We start from the raw sequence: 20,300 nt of genomic DNA, 5'->3' as shown, positions 1-20,300 counted from the left end.
GCATCTGTTCACTCAGTTGATCCTCCTTAAAGCTCTTACTATTCTCCACTTTACAGAACAGGAACTGAAGCCTATTTGATCTAAGTCTGGCAACTGGGGGAGCCAGATTCATGTCCAGGAAAAGAAAGAGACGAACATTCAAAAAAAGCATTTAACAAGCCTTACATTAAAATTAATTCTCCCTACCCTCTTACCCACTTTTCCTTTGAATTCAGTTTTATATCCTCACCTCATCTGCTGCCAAAACAAACACCATATGACACACAGTGCTACTAGTAAAAGAAAATTTTTATCTAGAACCTTTATTGCCATTAATTGAACCAGTAACTCTAAACAGTACTTTTTTTAAGATGTTATTTATTTTTTATTTTTAGAGAGCAGAGAAAGAGGGGAGAAAGAGAGGGAGAGGAAAATCCATACGTAAGAGATACGGTGATTGGTTTGCCTCTCGCAGTCCTCAAACTGAGGACCAGGCCTGCAACCCAGGCATGTGCCCTGACTGGGAATTGAACCAGAGACCTCTTGATTTTCAGTCCGGCACTCAATCCACTGAGCTACGCCAGCCAGGGTCAAACAGTACTTTTTAAAGTACAGAATATATTAAGAAAAAACATTAATATGTTAATATGTATTTATTATTGCATGGTTCTTCTAACACTATTCAACATTAAAGGCACCAAAAATACAGTAATGCAATTTCCTAATCCACATCATGCATTCAGTGGGAGACAAGGGTAAAGTTTAAGAAACTATAGTATAAGCCCTGGCTGGTGTAGCTCAGGAACGGCACATGATTTTCTCCTTCCCTCTGATATTTAAGAAACTATAGTATACTTTATTGTATGCAATTATACAGAAAATGAAATGCACTATGCTAATACAAAACAGTTCTGAGAGGCCAAAAGTATTTTTTAAAATATTACCCACCAAAATCCACACACACACACACACACACACACACAAAAATGAGTAAGCAGTAAATGGGGAATAAGGAAATGACAAAACCACAGGTGCTTCAGAAAGGTTAGTCTGGCACATTCAAGTATGATGAATGGAGGAACACAGATTTACCCAGAGTGAACTTTTTCCCTATAAAAGGTATATATATCAATGACATGCCCTTAACACCGCTCACATTTGTTCCAGTTTTTAAAAACAACCATACCCATAAAGGCTATGAAATGGGCACATTCCTACTGCTGATGAATATAAACTGATAAAATAACTGAGAAATACGTACCAAAAACCTTAAAAATCATCCTACCTTGCAATCCTTAGAAATTTATCCAGGGAAAACAATCCAAACATTTTTCAGTTAAAAGAAGTAAATAATATTTACCAAGAATCACTGTTTATACTTAACAAACACATTTCAGGAGTCTATAAGTCATACATTCTTAAATTTACTTAAAAATAAGACTTATTTTTTAAATGACTTTAGTTTGAAATACAACATTAAAGCAACATGGCAATATAGAAAACTGTACATAAGAAGACTTCTGGCCAAGATGGAGGCGTAGGTGGAAACAATGTGCCTCCTCGCACAACCAAGTTGAAAGACAACAAAGTCTTAGTAACAAAAATGCAACCAAAACACAGAAAATTGAACCATACAGAAGTCCGACAACAACGAACCATTCAGCCAGACCGGTAAGAGGGGCGGAGTCAATGGAGGAGCAGGTCAGACAGGAAAGATCGCCAGACCAACCCAGGCGCCCAGGCGGCCATTGGCAGATGCCAGGCACGGGGTGGCAATGGGCAGACCCAGTGAGGGCGAAAGGCCGCTGGCTGACCGCAGTCACACATTGGTACGCAGATAAACCAGGCCAAAGGTGCTAGCAAGTGAGGCAGACTGCATAGGCTAGGGCCCCAGCAACGGGAATTAAAGCCTAAAAGCACCAACTGGAAAAATTTTTAGGGTCAAGGTGCTGGGAGAAGCTTCCAGGCTCACAGAAAGGTTCATTGGAGAGACCCATACAGTCCTGGAGGGTGCACAGGCCCACACACCCAAGAGCCGGCACCATGGGGGCCCAGTGTGCTTTCAGGAAGCAGCAGAGGGGACAGAAATCCCAGAGAGAGCAGAACAAACACCATTGCTCCTTTCTGGCCCCGCCCCCACATACAGTGTCACAACCCAGCAACTGGGTTGCCCTGCGCTGGTGAACACCTAAGGCTCCACCCCTTATATGCAACAGGCGCAAACAGACCAAAACATTACGGCTCAAGAACAGCTCAAAGCCCCAGAGCCAATACTTCTAAGCCACCAAAAGATAGCCAACCTCTCAGATGCACAGTTCAACACACTGGTGATCAGGATGCCCACAGAACTGGTTGATTTAGTCACAAATTAGAGGAACAAATGAAGGTTAAACTAATTGAAATGAAGGGAAATGCACAGAAACCAATAGTGATGGAAAGGAAACTGGCACTCAAATCAAAGGAGTGAACCAGAAGGAAGTAAAAAAACGACTAAACAGAAAAGAATGAAGAAACAAGAATTCAACCTAGCTGGTGTAGCTTAGTAGATTGAGCATGGGCCTGTGAAGCAAAGGGTCGCTGGTTCAATTCCCAATCAGGACACATGCCTGGGTTGCAGGCCAGGTTCCCAGTAAGGGACACATCAGAGGCAACCACACATTGATGTTTTTCTCCCGTTCTTTCTCCTTCCCTTCCCCTCTCTAAAAATAAACAAATAAAATATTTTTTAAAAATTAAAAAAAAATGAGGAGAGGTTTAGGAACCTCCGGGACATCTTTCAATGTTCCAACATCCAAATTATAGGAGTACCAGAAGGGGAAGAGGAAGAGTAACAAGTGGAAAACTTATTTGAACAAATAATAAAGGAGAACTTCCCCATTCTGGCAAAGAAAATAGACTTCCAGGAAATCCAGGAAGCTCAGAGAGTCCCAAAGAAGTTGGACCCAAGAAGGAACACACCAAGGCACATCATAATTGTATTAGCCAAGATTAAAATGAAGGAGAGAATCCTAGAAGCAGCAAGAGATAAGGGGACAGTCACCTACAAAGGAGTTCCCATCAGACTGTCAGCGGATTTCTCAAAAGAGACCTTGCAGGCAAGAAGGGGCTGGAAAGAAGTATTCCAAGTCATGAAATCCAAAGACCTACATCCAAGATTGCTCTGTCCAGCAAAGCTTTCATTTAGAATGGAAGGGCAGATAAAGTTCTTCTCAGATAAGGTCAAATTCAAGGAGTTCATCATCACCAAGCCCTTATTTTATGAAATGTTAAAGAGACTTACCTAAGAAAAAGAAGATAAAAAATGTGAACAGTGAAAGGACAGCAAACTCACAGTCATTAAGAACCACACCTAAAACAAAAGCAAACTAAGAGGACAGATAGATCAGGAGCAGAACCATAGAAATGGAGATCTCATGGAGGGGTAGCAACAGGGGAGTGAGAGAAGGAGAAGATACAGAGAATAAGTAGCATAGATGGTAGGTAGAAAATAGACAAGGAGGAGGGCAAGAATAGTATGGGAAATAGAGAATCTAAAGAACTTGTGACACATGGACATAAACTAAAGGTGGGGAATGGTAGGGGAGGGGGTGTGCAGGGTGGAGGGGAATGAAGGGGGGGAAATGGGACAACTGTAATGGCATAATCAATAAATATATTAAAAAGAGGAAAAAACTGTAAAAGATTGTTATTATTCAATACTTGTTATCTCAAGTCTCTAAAGTAGTGAGGTTGCAAAAAGGAAGTAAAATAACACAACAATATTCATGAGTGAACTGACCAGTCATAAAATTAAATCCTATTCTAGTATCTTTCTCTACTTGGAAAAAAATAAACGCAAATTTGTTTAATGGAGGCACAGATCAATTAACTAGCCTTTCAGTGAAACAAAGCACTGACAACACAACACATGTATAATTCAATACAACTGAAAATCTTGAAAATATGGTAAGATTTCATGGTGACTATAAAATAGATGCCTGACTTTAAAAACAGGCAAAGCTACTAACAATAAGACCTAGAAGACCAAGTAAAAATTATAGAAGACAAAATCAACTAACACAATGCACTAATAGGTATTCAAAAGAATACAACTTGTATACCAAAGATTAAGGACAGATCACTGGAAAAACAGATGAAATGCTCAACTGCTTTCACAAATAAGGCTCTCTTAATAATTCCTGTAAAATTCATATATGAAGTGAAAAATACCTGGAGGGAGGGTGGATACTGCACCAGAAACAACATATGAGCCATTCTTTGTTCATTCTGCAAACTGGCTTTACAGCTGCAACAATGGTTGCAACAATTTACAGCTGTAACAATTTTAATATAATTGTAATATATATTTAATATAAATTTTAATAATTTATAATTATTTTTATATTAACATAAGTCCCAATTAAACCTTTATAACTAACGATGTGAAATTTATAGCCCTCCTTAATACAGATTCACATTAATGTTTTTCCTACTCCAGTAATGATAAGATAAACTCAATTACACAAAAATAAAAAATAGACCAGAAAAAGACTATGAAATATAACAGTAGTGCCACTGAAATGTGAGACTATGGGCAATTATTTTAAAGGTTAGAATTAAACAAGTACTGTTTGAAACAATGGAAATATATTAGTAAGTAATTAAGATTTTGAAACATATGCTAATATTTCATCTATGGATTCCTATTGCTTTTTGATCTCACCATGGATAACAGAGTTTAAATTAGAGAGAAATCTCTACCTCATTTAAGAAATATACCCTGGGTCCTTACAATGTGTTGAGACAAAAGTGAATAGTGTTTTTTTTTTAGACTCAAAGTGCTGTATTAAGAAACAAAAATACAGTTTACACTTTAGGGTAATTAAAATATGAAAAAACATAAGATTATTGTTTTATAATTGTTCTGTTTGCTCTTTTCATTTTAAGTATGTAATTTTATTTAGAAAATGACCGCTAGTCAAACTTATGCTTAAGAGATGTATCCACACTTAACCAGAGAGGTTGCAGAGGCTACCATACCAGTCAGCTCTTCTCTATTCTTTTATTTTAAATATGAACATCTTCCCAATACTGCACAAGTCACATCTCGTTTATCTTCCTCCTTAGAACTGCATAGGCTTGTTTTAAATAGCTTAAAAACTTGTACTAAACTACAGAGCTCATTAAGAGTAGACGTGCTCTGGTTAATCCTCAAAATGGTGTGGCCAGAGATAAAACAAGTATTAAATAATGAATGTAATCCTTATCAACAAAAATTGAACTTTTACAATAAAAAACTAGTCTAATATATGATCTCATTCTACAAAGATATATCTCTTCCAAATCTTGGTGAAAGGAACTTGAACAATTTACCAATTTTTTCTCCTATGTGCCTTAGAGATACCTTATTAATGACTGGAATCAGACACAACAAAAAGGCATTTGCAGAATGTAATATTGCAGTGACAGTACTGAGATCCACTATTACAAACTCTTTGAGTATTAAATAGTTACACCCTAATTATATAGAACATTCATCCAATAACAAAATAGTGAACAGCAGGTGGAAATTGGTCCCATTCAATATTCAGAGATAAAGCTAACCATTCTTTCCATTATTTTCTGCAGATAAGTCTCCCTTTTATATTGAAATCTGCTGGGAATTAAATCCAGGTATTCTTCCAAACCACTGTATGAAGAGGATGCTGGAGGCCATCACTATACAGTACACTGCAACAGAAGGATTCTTCTGTTCACCAATTCTGGCACACTTCCAAAGTACACCCAACAAACCAGTTTTATTTCCGCTCAGGAAACTGGGTGCCAATGATCAGATATAAGCACAGGCACATATAAGTTGCAAGATTACAGTCAACTGACTCTGAAAGTTGAAAATGGCAGACATAGTGGAGGCCAGAGAAGCCCCAACCACATCACCCTTCTGGGCCCGGGGTCGAAAAAGGCATGCCAAATAGTAAGCATTTATTGATGCTTATTCCGTGCCACTTTATTCAATACTTATTATAATCTAGCAAGCTATTCTGTTCGACTTATAGAGACTAAGATCAAGTAACTTTCCCCAGGTTAGAAAACTAAGTAATAGATAAGCCATCCTTCAAACCAAGTAGCCTACAAAGCCTGTTAAATTTAGTTATGCATTACTCTAAAAAAGAGAGACTTAAGCCCTGGCTGTTGTGGCTCAGTAGACTGAGTGCCAGCTGGTAAACCAAAGGTCACTGGTTCAATTCCCAGTCAGGATACATGCCTGGGCTGTAGGCAAGTTCCCCAGTAGAAGGTGTGTGAGGCAACCACACATGGAGATTTCTCTCCCTCTTGTTCTCCTTCCCTTCTCCTCTCTCTAAACATAAACAAAATCTTGAGAGAGAGACTTAAAACAACTTACACATTAGAAGAACTAAAGAAGCCAAAAGAATGCACCACAGCAATGAAAAAAGGTGCACTGATGTGATATGTACCAGATGCTTTAGGAGGCAGAAAAATGGTACTCTTAACCTTGAAATGGGAAAGAAAACAGGCCTAGCAAACATGGGGAGAAGATGATAAGAGTTTCAAAGAACACAAGAACCCCACAAGGAGGAAAAAAGGGCAGAGAGGACAATGTAGTTTTTTTAAAACTAGAAATATTATCTGGCCACGGCTCCCCCCAAATTTTTGGTGAACTTTTTTAGGTATTGAGATAAGACAGTTAAATATTTATTTATAATATTTAATTTTAATATAAGCATACATTTAAATCCATGTTATATTATTTAGAAAGACTGTTTTTCTCACGTTCATGAGGCCATTCTATTCCAATGATTCACTCGCATCTTTGTTACACTGTACTGATAAATAAAGCCACTTCTTTAGTCTAAAAGTCAAGTTTTCCAAAATACAGCATCTTCATTTCCTGGTTTGAGATAAATTGCTGTCATTTTTATTTAAGTATACATGATACTGCCACTGGAACTACTGTCTATCACAGATGCAAAATATTTATTTAAATCAGTTTTTCTATTTGATTTCACATGCACACACAATCGGGAAATCATAATTACAAATTTGGTGTTAAAATGCCTTTGCCTTTCTTAATACTTTCACTAGTAAATTCTAAAAATATTTGAAATGAAACACTAATTAAAAATCATGTTAATTTACCATATTAATACGTCATCACAAAGAGTTCTTGGCTGTTCAAAATAAAGCCATTGAAATAGCTTTAAACATCTAATTTACTGAGATGTTTACAGAGCTTTTCTCTGGAGGATGATTTCTTAGGGAGATAAGCTCTCACCTTACATTCCAGCAATCACAGTACTCCTGGATTAACCCCCATCTGCGAGGGCAACCATAGGGGACTTGGCCTGGACCAGCAGTTCTCAGATTTGGCGTATATCATAATCTCCCAACAACCTCATTAAAGCACAGACTCCTGGGATCCATATCAGGGTTTCTGATCCCATGGAATAGAATAGAGTCTGAGAAGTAACTTTGTTTTTTTAAGAGAGAAAGGAACGGAAGGGAAGGGGAAGAAGAGAGAGACAGAGACAGGCAGAGAGATATCGATCTGTTGCCTCCTTTATGTGTCCTGACCAGGAATCAAACCTGCAACCTCTTGGTGCAAGGGACAACACTCCAACCAACTGAGCCACCTGGCCAGGAATAAGAAGTCACATTATCAAAAAGTTCCCGGGTGGCATCAGTACTGCTGGTCTGGATACCTCACTCTGAACCAGATTATGCTAAACCTTGTTCATTGTTTTAAGGGTTTGGATTTTACTATCAGGCTAGAGGAAGTCACTGAAAAGTTCAAGCAACAAAACAATATAACAAGATTTGTAGTTTCAAAAATGTCACTCTGACAGCAACATGAAGACCAGAACTTTCACAAATAACATATTTCATGTATCCTAATATGTCTGTTTTTTGCATGTATAGTTTCTAACAGCAGGATGCAGTTTGCAATCAATGGTGTATCATACTGTAGTTTAACAGGCAGTGAATTTTCCTTCTTAGTGGTAAATAAAATAATGGTGTGTATTATAATTTATAGGTGGCTAATTTACTGAAAAACAGTACATATTATTTCTTCTCATACAATGGTGCTGTAGAGGGAAAGTAGTTTTTATCCCCATTTTGGGACTATATATATAAGAGATCCACTCCCATTCCAGATCACACAGATTAATTAAACACCAGGTCCAAAATTATAAACCCAAAAATGTTGACATATAAGCCAACATCTTTCCTCTCACATGATACTGCTTACCATAGCAACCTGCCGTTTGCTTGCCAGAGAGAAACAAAAGAGATGAGGGCAAATCGGAGCACCAGAACCATCAACAACGGAACCAAGAAAAGATTTTATGGGGTATCAGGTGTAAAATACCAAAGTTAAGCAATTAAGATGAATCACTTCAAGATTTTTATTAAGAAACTATAAATAAATGAAAACCACCAAATGGACCACGTCCACACATGTAGAGATAAACTCAAACAGCAGTGCGGGAACACTGTCTCACACGGGGCTGCAAGGTGCAAAAGATGGGCACTGGTTTGATGATTCACTTTACATTACAGTAGGTGATACTCTGAAGTGAAGAAGTTTGTACCAAGGTGAATCCTGGGCCTGCAGAGCCACCAGAATACCACGCACCCTCAGCCTCTTTCTATGAGACTACCAGAACCCCAGGACATTTCAGTAACAAACAGCAACAATTCTCAAAAAACCCATAAATTTCATGCTTTTGATCACATTTGTTTGAAAAGATGTGACTTTTTGAAATACCATTCTGTAGGCTGCCAAAATGATGTTTAGTTTTAAAACTTAAAGGGAAAAAATTAAAATAGAAAATATAACAAATCTTATTTGCCGTAACACTGTACATATTCCCACTCCCTACTGCCAGTCTGCTAATGGAAGACCCACTAAATTATGCAATCTGTTCAGCACATTCTGGAAAGCACACTTACACCTTTACTTGGATTATTTAGAAGTTCTAGTTCCTAGGAGAAGAATGTGCAAATATTCTTCTTCATCAAACAAATCTTCCTTACTAAAACAACTGAAAGTTCAGAGAAGTGAACTATCTGAGCTAATAATTATCCTGGGGCCCAGATAGTTTTCATCTCTGAAAGGAATTCCAAATATACTACTTAAATCTCACATTCAACTTCTGACTAGAAAAATGCAAAAGACTTAAAAAAGAGGCCAAGAAGCTTTTCCTGTAACATCATATGTTTTTAAAAAAATTGAATACCATGACTGCTAAGTAAAAAGTTGTCACAGATAATGTCTACCACCAGATGTGAAACATGTAGGTGCTGTATTAAAGCTGCAAGCTGAACTTTAAGAACCTAAGAAAGCACGTCAAAGCAACTGACAATATATTTCTATTTGCCTACTTGGTATTATGTTCATTATAAATGTTTAAGTCGTGGACTGATTTGGGGAAAAGCATTTGCTTATTTTTTTCATTGCTTTGAGAGAAGAAGAGGGTAGGGGGAACGGGGGGGACGTGGATGCGAGAGAAAAATATCAGTCAGTTGCCTTCAGGGTATACCCTGACTGGGTTCCGAACCCAAAACCTAGGCATGTGCCCTGACAGGGGATGGAACCCACAACCTCTCAGTTTATAGGACAATGCTCCAACCAACTGAGCCACATCGGTCCAGATCGCAAAAGCATTTAAATGTTAATAGCCAATAACAACAGCAGTACATTCTGACAATTAAAACACTAAAACAGCTACAGTTTTATTAAGTTTGACACAGCTCATGAGCAAAATAACCCAGAGTTAAAAGCAAGGCAGATAGCTAAATTAACCCCTCTGTAAATAACTATTCTTCCAACCAGACAAATGACAAGAGGTTCTAGGTAATGGCTGAATTGTGCTGGCTGAAACAACAGCAAGGCAACATTACTTGGGAATCCAGCTAGTGGCAATTAACAATCATTTTCAAGTCAAAGCAAATTCCCTTTAAAGGCCCTGTGTTCCTCCTTCAAATTCTTAATAGATGGATATTAAGATAACTAGACCATCATTATTTTTTTCATCCCTTAGGTTGTGAACAGATGGTAAGAAAGGGAGTCACCATAAACAATAAAGCATAAAGCATCCTGCAGTGGAAGATGTGGTCTGTCCTTGCTTCCGGGAGATCAAGGCACAGGTCCTCGGCCCAGGCTCAGCTTGGGACAGGCCCATTATGAAGGACTGGCTAAAGGTTCCAGGCAGCAAACTCACAGTCAGACGATCCCGGCTATGTAGCCAGGGTGTGTCCAGTAGCCATGATGCCCCAAGACTGTCCCAGTAGCATGACAGTGGCTGCTGCCTCTCCACCTGTTTCCCAGCTTTACTGTTGTTCCACTGCCTACTTCAATCATTCCAATAAAGTTTATTTCTAGTCAAAAGAGCCACAGTTTGTATTGCTTAGAATACAGAAGCCTGATAAAGCTTAATCATTACACAGTCTATATTTTTTTTAAATTAAACGATTTTTGAAAACGTGTTTGTTTTACTTTGTTTTTAGTAACAAAATCATCCAAAGTAGTAGAAACTTAGAAAATAGAGGTAAATACAGTGAAGAAAGTGATATCATTTATAATCCCACAACTTACACAGAAACAACCAAAACCATTTTGGAGCACATCTTTCCAAGCTTTCTGCCAGAATGGACATTTTGACTCCCGAGGAAAAAGTGTGGATGCAATAACTGCACCGGAGAGCTGTGACATCATTAAGCCAGAGTGATCCCCTAATCCATCAAACAATGTACGTGTGAGAGTGAAAAGGCTTCCTTCCCTCCCTCCACTATTAATAAGTTAAGAAAACACATAAATTGGAGCTTTCCCAGGCAAATGTGTATAGTTGCCCTGCAAAGTTGAATAATGCAGCCTACTGGTTATGAACCCCTATTTTGGAAATAGTCCTCTTCATGAGAACAGGCTATGAATAATAAATTCTTACCTAGCATGATTTACCAATTGGAAAAAAGGGGAACAAGAAGATAAACTTAAGTTTTAAGTAACCAACCCAAATTTTTAATTAAAAATTTCAAAACAAGAAATTAATTACACTTTAATTAGTATTAGCAAATATAAAACATAGATATCACTCCTTCCTTCTCAAGTTATAAAAAGTGTTGATACAATTCAACTTTGTACGGGAAGTAAGCCCACACCAAACGTTTTCCGTGAATTATCAAGGCACCACTGAAGCAGTAGGTCCAGTTCGTCACCCTCCAAATAATACTTCTTTTGGGGGGTTTACCCCTATAACTGAGCCAGACCTCTTAAGAAGGTTGGAGGGAAAACAGCCTGAACATCAAAATATATTGTATCAAATATACTCTTAAGATTTGACAACATGTAATGGGAAGACAGTAAAAACTACAAAACATAATTAACAAAATCTAGTTAAGAATCAGCTGCAGAAAGAGTACTCTACAATATAAAGCAACAACAGAAAAAACTTTAAAGTATGAAAACTCATGAAACAGATTTAAATGCAGTGATACATGGTCATAAGAATCAGAAAGCTAGAACTCCCTGAGATTAATTTTCCCCCCTCCCTTTTTAAAAGAGAATAATTGTTTTTCTTTTAAGATTTTATTTATTTATTTTATTAGAGAGAGGGGAAGAGAAGGAGAAAGAGGGAGAGAACTATTGATGTATGGTTGCCTCTCGTGCGTCCCCTGCTGGGACCTGGACTGCAACCCAGGCATGTGCCCTGACTGGGAATGGAACCGAGGTTGTTTGGTTCTCAGGCCCATGTTCAACCCACTGAGCTACACCAGCCAGGGCTTTTCTCCCCCTTTTAAACTAGAAACCTTGCTTTCAGCTTTGGTCAGCAACCGCTCTTTATTTCCTCACCTCTTTCCTTTGTATTCTTTGTTAAAAATGAACACTGCTTTCATTTCGCATCTCCACCAATCATATTTTACCTACACAGTAAAATAAGTTCAATCTCTACAGCAAATACACTGAACACAGACTAAAAAGGTCAGAATAGCCTATAAACTTATGTTTATCCTTTTATGGAGCAATAGTGAAATAATTTTTATATAGAAACAGTCCCACAAATCAAAGGGTCACCAGTTACGTCCCAGTCAGTCCAGGCACATGCCTGGGTTGAGGGTTCAGGTCCCAGCTGGGGAGCATAAATGAGGCAACCAATTGGTGTTTCTCTCTCACACTGATGTTTCTCTCCCTCTCTTTTCCCTTACCTTCTCCTCTGTCTAAAAACATTTTTTTAAGTTATTTAAACTGAGCCCCCAAAACACAGAAAAGGTATAAAAACATCACGTTTACGTGCCATATATTCTTCCTTGTTTATAATGTTCTTTACATATAAATCCTAGAAACCACAATCAGGCAGGAAAGGAGAGAGAGAGGAAGAAAAATTTTAACTTTAGAAGACTAAACATAGACATATAGGGTGAACTAACATCTGACCTTTGAACCCTACTTGTCTCTAAACTGAGAAAGGTCTCTGGGCAATGACAAAGAATGCTACTCCAAAAATACATTTTCCCCATATGCTGTTTTTTAAATATGCTCTTGATTTATTGTAGGCCTTTATTTTTTTAAGTTTTATTTATTTTTAGAGAGAAGAGGAGGGAGGGAGGGAGGGAGGGAGGGAGGGAGGGAGGGAGGGAGGGAGGGAGGGAGGGAGGGAGGGAGGGAGGGAGGGAGGGAGGGAAACATCATTGTGTGGTTGCTTCTCCTGTGTTCCCAACTGGGGACCTGGCCCATGACCAAGGTATGTGCCCTGACTGGGAATCAAACCAGTGGCCCTTTGTTTTGCAGGCCAGCACTCAATCCACCGAGTCACACCAGCCAGGGCTATTCTAGGCTTTTAATTACCACAATGAAATTATTAACCTGATATTTACCAGATTATTTATTTATCAAATATTTTTACTATACATATTTACCAAATATTTAGCTAAGTGTTTCAGATGCTTAAAGTAACCTTTGCCAAGACGATTCCAGTCCACAGCCTGTAAAGCTTTATTTTTATCATTTGTTTATTTGCCTCTTACAGAATGTTCAAGAACCATTCTGCCAAATTGGAGAAAGAGTTTAAGGGCAAAAAGATGTAAAAACTGTAAGTGAAAGTACAAAAATGTCAGAATACAAAACAAAGTAACTTTTAAAAAGAGATTGTGTGGTAAAGAAGGAATGTAAACTTTTTTTTGTAATTTTGCTTTTAAGAACTCTAATTCTGATATCAAAATTAGAGAATGACAAAATTAAGGTGCATAACAGGACTGTTGGGCTGAATTTGGACATCCCTTCTCTGCAGCATCTACCCAGGTCACTTATTGAATGGTTATCTTGTCCTAAAGACTTCCGTGTATATGACCTCAGGTAAATTTCATGACTATTCAACTTGTATGCATCATTTTATACGCTTAATCCCACTTACCCAAGGTAAAAGAATTCAGCGGCCCAGCTCATTCCAAAATCTGATCTGAATACAAAGCATGTGATCACTTCTCTAAGCCAAATTCCCTCTTATAAAACGGTACCACCCACCACCTCTTGAGCATACATTTTACATACATTATCTCCTTAAATCCTTACAATTCCCTGTGAGGTCAGCATCATCACTTCTATTTTAAAAATTAGAAAAACTTATAGACTTAAAAGAGATTAGGTAGCTTGTCAGGATTTAGCTTCTGGCTCATGGCTCCAAAATCCATATATTCTTTCCAATATATCTTGCTGCTGCCTTCCGTTCCATAATTCTATAAATCTATCATCACCAGAAAATCCCTACCTTTATCAAAAATGGTGACTCTGTGCAGGATGAAGATGAAGTTAGTGGAGTTCCAGCCAAGATGGAGGCATTAGTAGAAACCCTTTACTTCTTCATACAACCAAAAGGAGGATAACCACCAATCTAAAATCAATGAACAACCAAAATCACCAGAAAGTCACACTGCATGGAACTCTGACAACCAAGGAATTAAAGAAAAAATCAACCAGAACAACCACATAGGTGAGGAGACAGACCTTGGGGGCCAATTCAGAAAAACCCCTGGAGACAGGCAGACCATGGGGACAGGGCTGGCTGCCAAGCTCTGGCTGTGCAGAAGGGGCTGACTTAAGGGGAGAACTGAGTGAGATTCAGAGCTCACTGTGGACTACAGCTGGGGTTGTCCCAGTGGGAGAAACTCCCAGTCTCACACTAGTCCATTGGAAAATGTGCTAGAGAACAGCATGCAAGCCACACTGTTCTCTCTCTGGCCCCTCCCCCACAGCACAGCAAGGAGGGTTGCCCCGCCTGGGTGAATACCTGAGGCCCCACCCCCTTACAACCTATCAGCTGTGCCAAGACAAGGAAACATAGCCAAAATGAAAGAACAGAGCAAAGCCTCAGAAAGAGAACTAAGCAAGGAGGAGATTGCCAACCCAACTGATGGAGAATTTAAAGCCCTGGTGATCAATATGCTCACAGATCTGATGGAGCTTGGTTGAAAAGTGAAAAATCAACTGAAGGATAAATCAAAGTGAAATAAAGCAGAATATTCAGGGAACCAATAGTGTCAGGAAGCAAACCAAGGACTCGAAGGAAGGATTTGGAACAAAAGGAAAAAATAAACATCAATCCAAAAGAAAAGAAGAAACAAGAATTCAAAAAAGTGAAAAGAGTCTTACAAACCTCTGGGACAACCTGAAACACTCCAATATCTGAATTATAGGGGTGCCAGAAGGAGAAGAACAACTGAAACTGAAGACTTATTTGAACAAATAATGAAGGAGAACTTCCCTAATCTGGTGAAGAAAATTGACTCCCAGGAAGTCCAGGAAGCTCGGAGAGTCCCAACGAAGTTGGACCCAAAGAGAAACACACCAAGGCACATCATCAAGTTACCCAAGATTAAAGATAAAGAGAGAATCCTAAAAGAAGCAAGTGGAAATGAGACAGTTACCTACAAAGGAGTTCTCATAAGACTATTATCAGCTGATTTCTCAAAAGAAACCTTGTGGGCAAGAAGAGGCTAGAAAGAAGTATTTGAAGTCATAAAAGGCAAGGACCTACATCCAAGATGACTCTATCCAGCAAAGCTATCATTTAGAATGGAAGGGCAGATAAAGTGCTTCCCAGATAAGGTCAAGTTAAAGTTCATCATCAACAAGCCCTTATTTTATGAAATGTTAAAAGGACTTATCTAAGAAGAAGAAGATAAAAAATATGAACAGTATAATGTCAACAAACTCACCACTATCAACAAATGAACCTAAAAGAAAAGAAAAACCATGAAAACAAAAACTAAGCAAACAACCAGAACAGGAACAGAATCAGAGAAATGGACATCACAGAGGGAGTTCAGTGGGTGCGGGGAAGGGAGGAATAGGGGGGAAAGGTACAGGGAAGAAGAAGCATAATTAGTAGGCATAAAATAGATGGGGAGAGATAAAAATGATATAGGAAACAGAGGACTCAAAGAATTTATATGTACAACCCATGGACATGAATGAAGTGGGGGGAATGCTGGAGCAGGGATAAAGGGAGAAAAATTGGGAAAACTGTAATAGCATAATCAATAAAAAATACTTAAAAAAAAGATCCAAGTTAGACATGATCTTTTGTTTCCACTGCAACTCTCCTCCCTCCCTTCACACTGCTCCCAGCATTATGACCAGACAACTTCTCAAGAATGTACATTTTCAGTCATTACTCTACAACCCCTTTCAAGCAGATAAATGAAAAAGCTTAAAAATATTAAAAGAAAATCTCCCCCCTAGGAAATGGTCATCAGGACTACTGTCAACAGTCTGCCATATTCTGCATAACCTTACTCCAAACCCAAAGACCAAATCTTTAATTTTCTAAAGTAAAAAATTATATATTTCCCACCGTCATTTCCAACTAGTACCATTATCACCTGGCTGAGGATGAAAAATATTTCTAGGTCTGGTATTTCATCTATAAAATAAACAGCATGATGTTGAATGGCCCTTCTATTTTAGAGATCTAAGTTATCTGATGTACATCCCCCTCTTCCTTTGTCTGCTTCTAAGGAAGAGACTGGAAATTTACTGGGCAAGGCATAGGGTGTAGTAGATAAAACCCCACAGTATATATATAGCAAAGTAACCATTTTTAGGTACTACTGTATACACAAAGATCTACTCACAGACACACACACAAATTCTAATTTGAAACAAGCAACAAGAAACAATGCAGAGCTTGTGCTTTGCCAACCCAAAAAGAATGATCTATTTTTAGCTCAAATCCACTCAAGAGGGGACTGAGACTGGTCTGCAGCAGCCACCACCTGCACAGCTAAACAGCCACTGGACTCACTAATGAGTCTTAAAGGCGCACTGTGTCTCCTATTCTTAAAGTGTCCTTCAGCTTGACTAAAGCTGTAAATTCAGTGCAAGGACAGAAAGCTACAAAGGCCTAAAGCGTGACAAGGGAGTAGTATTTCAAATACATAATTCTACTTCTGTATTTTTACCTATTCTCATAAGAAGGTATGGCCAAGGCTCAAAAAGCCTGGGCATCATTACATTCATTCTAATCATAATTTTCCAAGTCTGGATGAGTCATTTTACAGGTCAGCAACCGACACAGGAGCAAAGTTGACAAGACTAAAATAAAAATCCTAAACTTACTTGTGAAACCACCTTAGATAATAAATGGTGAATTTAGGTCTGTGAACAAAGTTGAAAATTTTAAAATACACTCAGAATTTGAAGAAAGGTACAGAATTTTCTATTTTAATTACAAAGAATATATTATCTCTAAATTACAGCCCATTTAATAAATACCTGCAGTTCAGCACATAACCTAAATATAAATGTGAGAACTGGCACACACAAAATTTTCTCAATTCAATATAGGGAGCTCTGCTAGTATTCTGGCTGCTGGCATCACTCAGATGCAAGGGAAGGAACACTAGACAAACGGGTAGCCTACACTGAAGTCTCCACTCTGTCATTCATTAGCTCTGTGTGCCTCCAAGGCTCCAGTGCTCAGGGTTCAGGGGCAATTCGAACATCAGGTAGGTATTTCTAGAAGGACAGTACTACCAAAAAGAAGCTGCTCAGTGAAAGTAATGGGAGTCCTGTAACGTCTCTGAGCCCAGGCAGGCTGGTTAAAACAACTACAAAAACAATTTTTCAGCAAAGTTTTTCAAAAGAGAGTGATACAAGAAGATACTGTCCAGTATTTTTGGCAGCAAAGGTGGGGGGTACGGGGGGGGGGTTCTTAGAGAAAATGTCCACAGCAATTAGGAAGTCAAAAGTCTTTATTCAAATAATCATTTGTACCTACTATGTAGGCTAGATGATGTACTAGGTACCAGGAACATGAAGACAGATAAAATACTTTGTTTCTCATGGTCTAGTGACAGGCAGCTTCTCAGTACAGATATATAAATGGCACACTGGGAGGCAAAACACAGAATGGCCCTCTGCAGGAGAGGGAGGCTCAAAGCTGAGAAAGTGAGGTCCAGGCAGAGGGAAGAGCCTGTCACGAAGGCTGACAGGACCAACAATGGTGGATGAGTAGGAGCTCCAGATTAAGAGCACCAGACTGTGGAGGACCTTCTTAAGCTATAGTGCAAGTCTCTTTGAGGAATAGTGTTCCTAGAGGTGGTACTAAGAGCAAAGGGGAGAAGTTAGTGGCAGTCAGGAAAGAGACTAAGCAGCACTGGAGGCCAGAGGTGAGGAATAGCTGAATAACAGCAGTAGAACAAAGTCAGATGAGAGCAAACAGGTCTGTGAAGGACTTGTGCAAAGGAATCGACAGGCCTAGTGATCAAGTAGATAAGAACTGAAAGGAAAAATAAGATAATGCTGAGGCTTTGAATACATGGAGTTACAAACATTCACTTTCTAAAATTAAAATAAGCAGACTGAGAAAGTTCTAGAGAAAGTAGGGCCTACCCAGTCACAGTGGGCCTCACTGTTACAGAGCCTGCAAGTGAGAATAACATGAACAAAAACTCAGACAGACAGATGACCACAGCTTCACCAACTGCTGCAAAGAAAAGCTTGAAAGTTACAAACAAATATCAGCAAAAACCCTCACTATTTGCTAGATCTAAGGTTAGGGGACTTCCTTCTATCCTTATATAGACTTTACAAAGTTTCCTGTTAGCTTCCACTGTCTTTCAAAGATATTTAAGATGTCTATTTAAACCCAGAGAGGCAGGCTACACAACGATAATTTTTGTCCTGGGCCCAGAACCCCGAAGGTAGCCATAAACCAAAAGAACTGTTTATTCTCTCTCCCACTCCCCTACTGCAACTCCCCCAACAAGAGATTGGCCATATAACCAATCTATCAGCACAGTCAGGAAAGACTAAAGGAAATAATGAGTTTGGTTTATGGCAGATTAAATTTGAGGACTCAACAGAATTTAGGTAGTAATGTAAAGTAGGCAGCTAGATAATCTGTAGCTCAGAATAAAGAGTTGGAGATATAAATTTGGAGTCTCATCAGCACACAAATGGTATTCAACACCACAGAAACGGAAAAAAAAAAAAAGTGCATATAAGAACAGCAGGCCAAGAACAGCGACCCTGGGCAGGGGAGGTGCTGACATTTGGATAAAAGACCAACAAAAAAACCGAGAAGGATTACTTTTAGTGCTTCATCTTCTGTCCCGAATTCTTCCCTAACCAAAGATATAGACCTTTTGTATTAAACGTATCTACACATTTTAGAACCAGGAATTTTTGAAATACTAAAGCTGCAAAGTTTACCAATTTCAACAGGCATCTAGTAAGTGAAGGTAATCTTTCACATGCCTAGAACTGTCAGGGGTAATTGGGTACGACTGCACATCAGTACATCTGCTGATAAAGGACATTTCCAGACAGAGGAGACCTCTCCCTTTATGTGAGTCATTCACAACGGAAATACCCTCGGAATCAGCTAGGTGAGTATACAGCATTAAGATACATAACAATAAATTTGGGGTCCTGGTTCTACTGGAGTGAGCCCAAGTCTCCCTATGGGCGTTCAAATTCAGTGTTTTGTAGAGAAAACAGAAGGGCCCAGTACTTGCAGTACCATGTGAGCTGGCAATCAAAACTGTCTCTCCACAGGCTCATAACTACAGCACAAGGGTGCACGCTAACAAATTTTTCTTTTATTGTATGTCACCAAAGTCTCTTCTTGCCATTAACCATTTTTCTCTACAGGTGAAGCACAAGTACATTGTGTTGTAAAAGGAGGCACTTTTTAAATTGATTAGCTCTATGACTTTGGGTAAGTTGCCATTGGTAAAAGAGATAATGAGGACTAACTTAAAGAGGGCTCAAAAAAGGTTCCAAACTCAGTGAACGTTAGGCATTAATGACAGATGAGGAAGAAGAGGAGGAGAATGGTATGGAGTAAATGATAACTTTATGTACATCACTGATATCAAAGTGCCACTAATGTCTAACATTAATGTAGAATCATGTAAGTGCCATACCAAAAAAAAAAGGCTAAGCCTTTTGTTGGCTTCTCATTTCACTGTTCAAAGATTTTAACTATTAAATGTACAAAATATAATGTGACAGTTTAACAGTGCCTAACAAAATGTATTAAACAGCAACTAAAATGAAAAGGTTTAATTCTTGGTATCTGAACTGACTGTACTGACAACCTATTTTTTACCATCTCCTGAAATGGCTGCTGCTACTTACAGGATGAGCAAGAAAAGGGTAGAAAATAGCAAAAATGTGAATTCTGCCCATGTGTACTCATTATATTTTCTCTGTTTCAAGACCATGGTTGGCACTCCTAATCTATTTGCCTTCTTGATGCTCGCACACTGACGTTACTGGAGGAAGACCTGAAGGTGAAGAACACACACACACTCTTACTAAATGCACTTGGCCCGACTCAGGACCCCTTGTACTTTCATGAAAACGCTTGGCATCTTTGGTATCCAGAACCTGAGGCACAGAGGCTGGAGCTATGAAACAAGGCTTTTAGAGCACCTCGACCATGAACTGGTTATGTGGCACTGTCAAACCGTATACGTGCTGGTCTTCTTACCTACAAAGTGGGAAAAAGCACCACCTACACCCTACACATCTACAAGAATTTTTTAGAAAAACTAAACTAGTAGTGAACTGGAGAATTTGCTGTAAAACAAAAGGCATTTAAGTTATTTCCTCCATGCTTTTTGACTAGAGCAGTGTTAATAAAACTACTATATAATTTAAAACACTAGTACTAGTACAATTTAAAATAAGCATTCTTGATGTTTCTAAAGGAGAGGGGAAAAAACTGGTCAAATCAATTCCTTTGTGCAGTGCTCCAGTACTCTAAATGTCAGTCCTGCCTGGAACCTCAGATAAATCACATCACCATTTGGGGTAC

General features: G+C 38.7%; 1 protein-coding gene and 1 pseudogene across 5 annotated transcripts in view; both read right to left on the bottom strand.

The window, feature by feature from the left end:
• The window catches only part of SRPK2 (SRSF protein kinase 2), a 244,131-nt gene that overhangs the window by 102,137 nt on the left and 121,694 nt on the right, over positions 1–20,300 (bottom strand). The gene's annotated exons all lie outside the window — the stretch shown is intronic.
• On the bottom strand, positions 5,507–5,863 carry LOC119063555 (protein kish-A-like; annotated as a pseudogene).

This window comes from Artibeus jamaicensis, unplaced genomic scaffold (assembly GCF_021234435.1).
Source record: "Artibeus jamaicensis isolate MK-2021 breed Jamaican fruit bat unplaced genomic scaffold, CSHL_Jam_final contig_834, whole genome shotgun sequence".
In the NCBI taxonomy this organism is placed as follows: domain Eukaryota; kingdom Metazoa; phylum Chordata; class Mammalia; order Chiroptera; family Phyllostomidae; genus Artibeus; species Artibeus jamaicensis.
The sequence above is the reverse complement of the archived record's forward strand: the minus strand, read 5'-3'. Positions and strand labels throughout refer to the sequence as shown.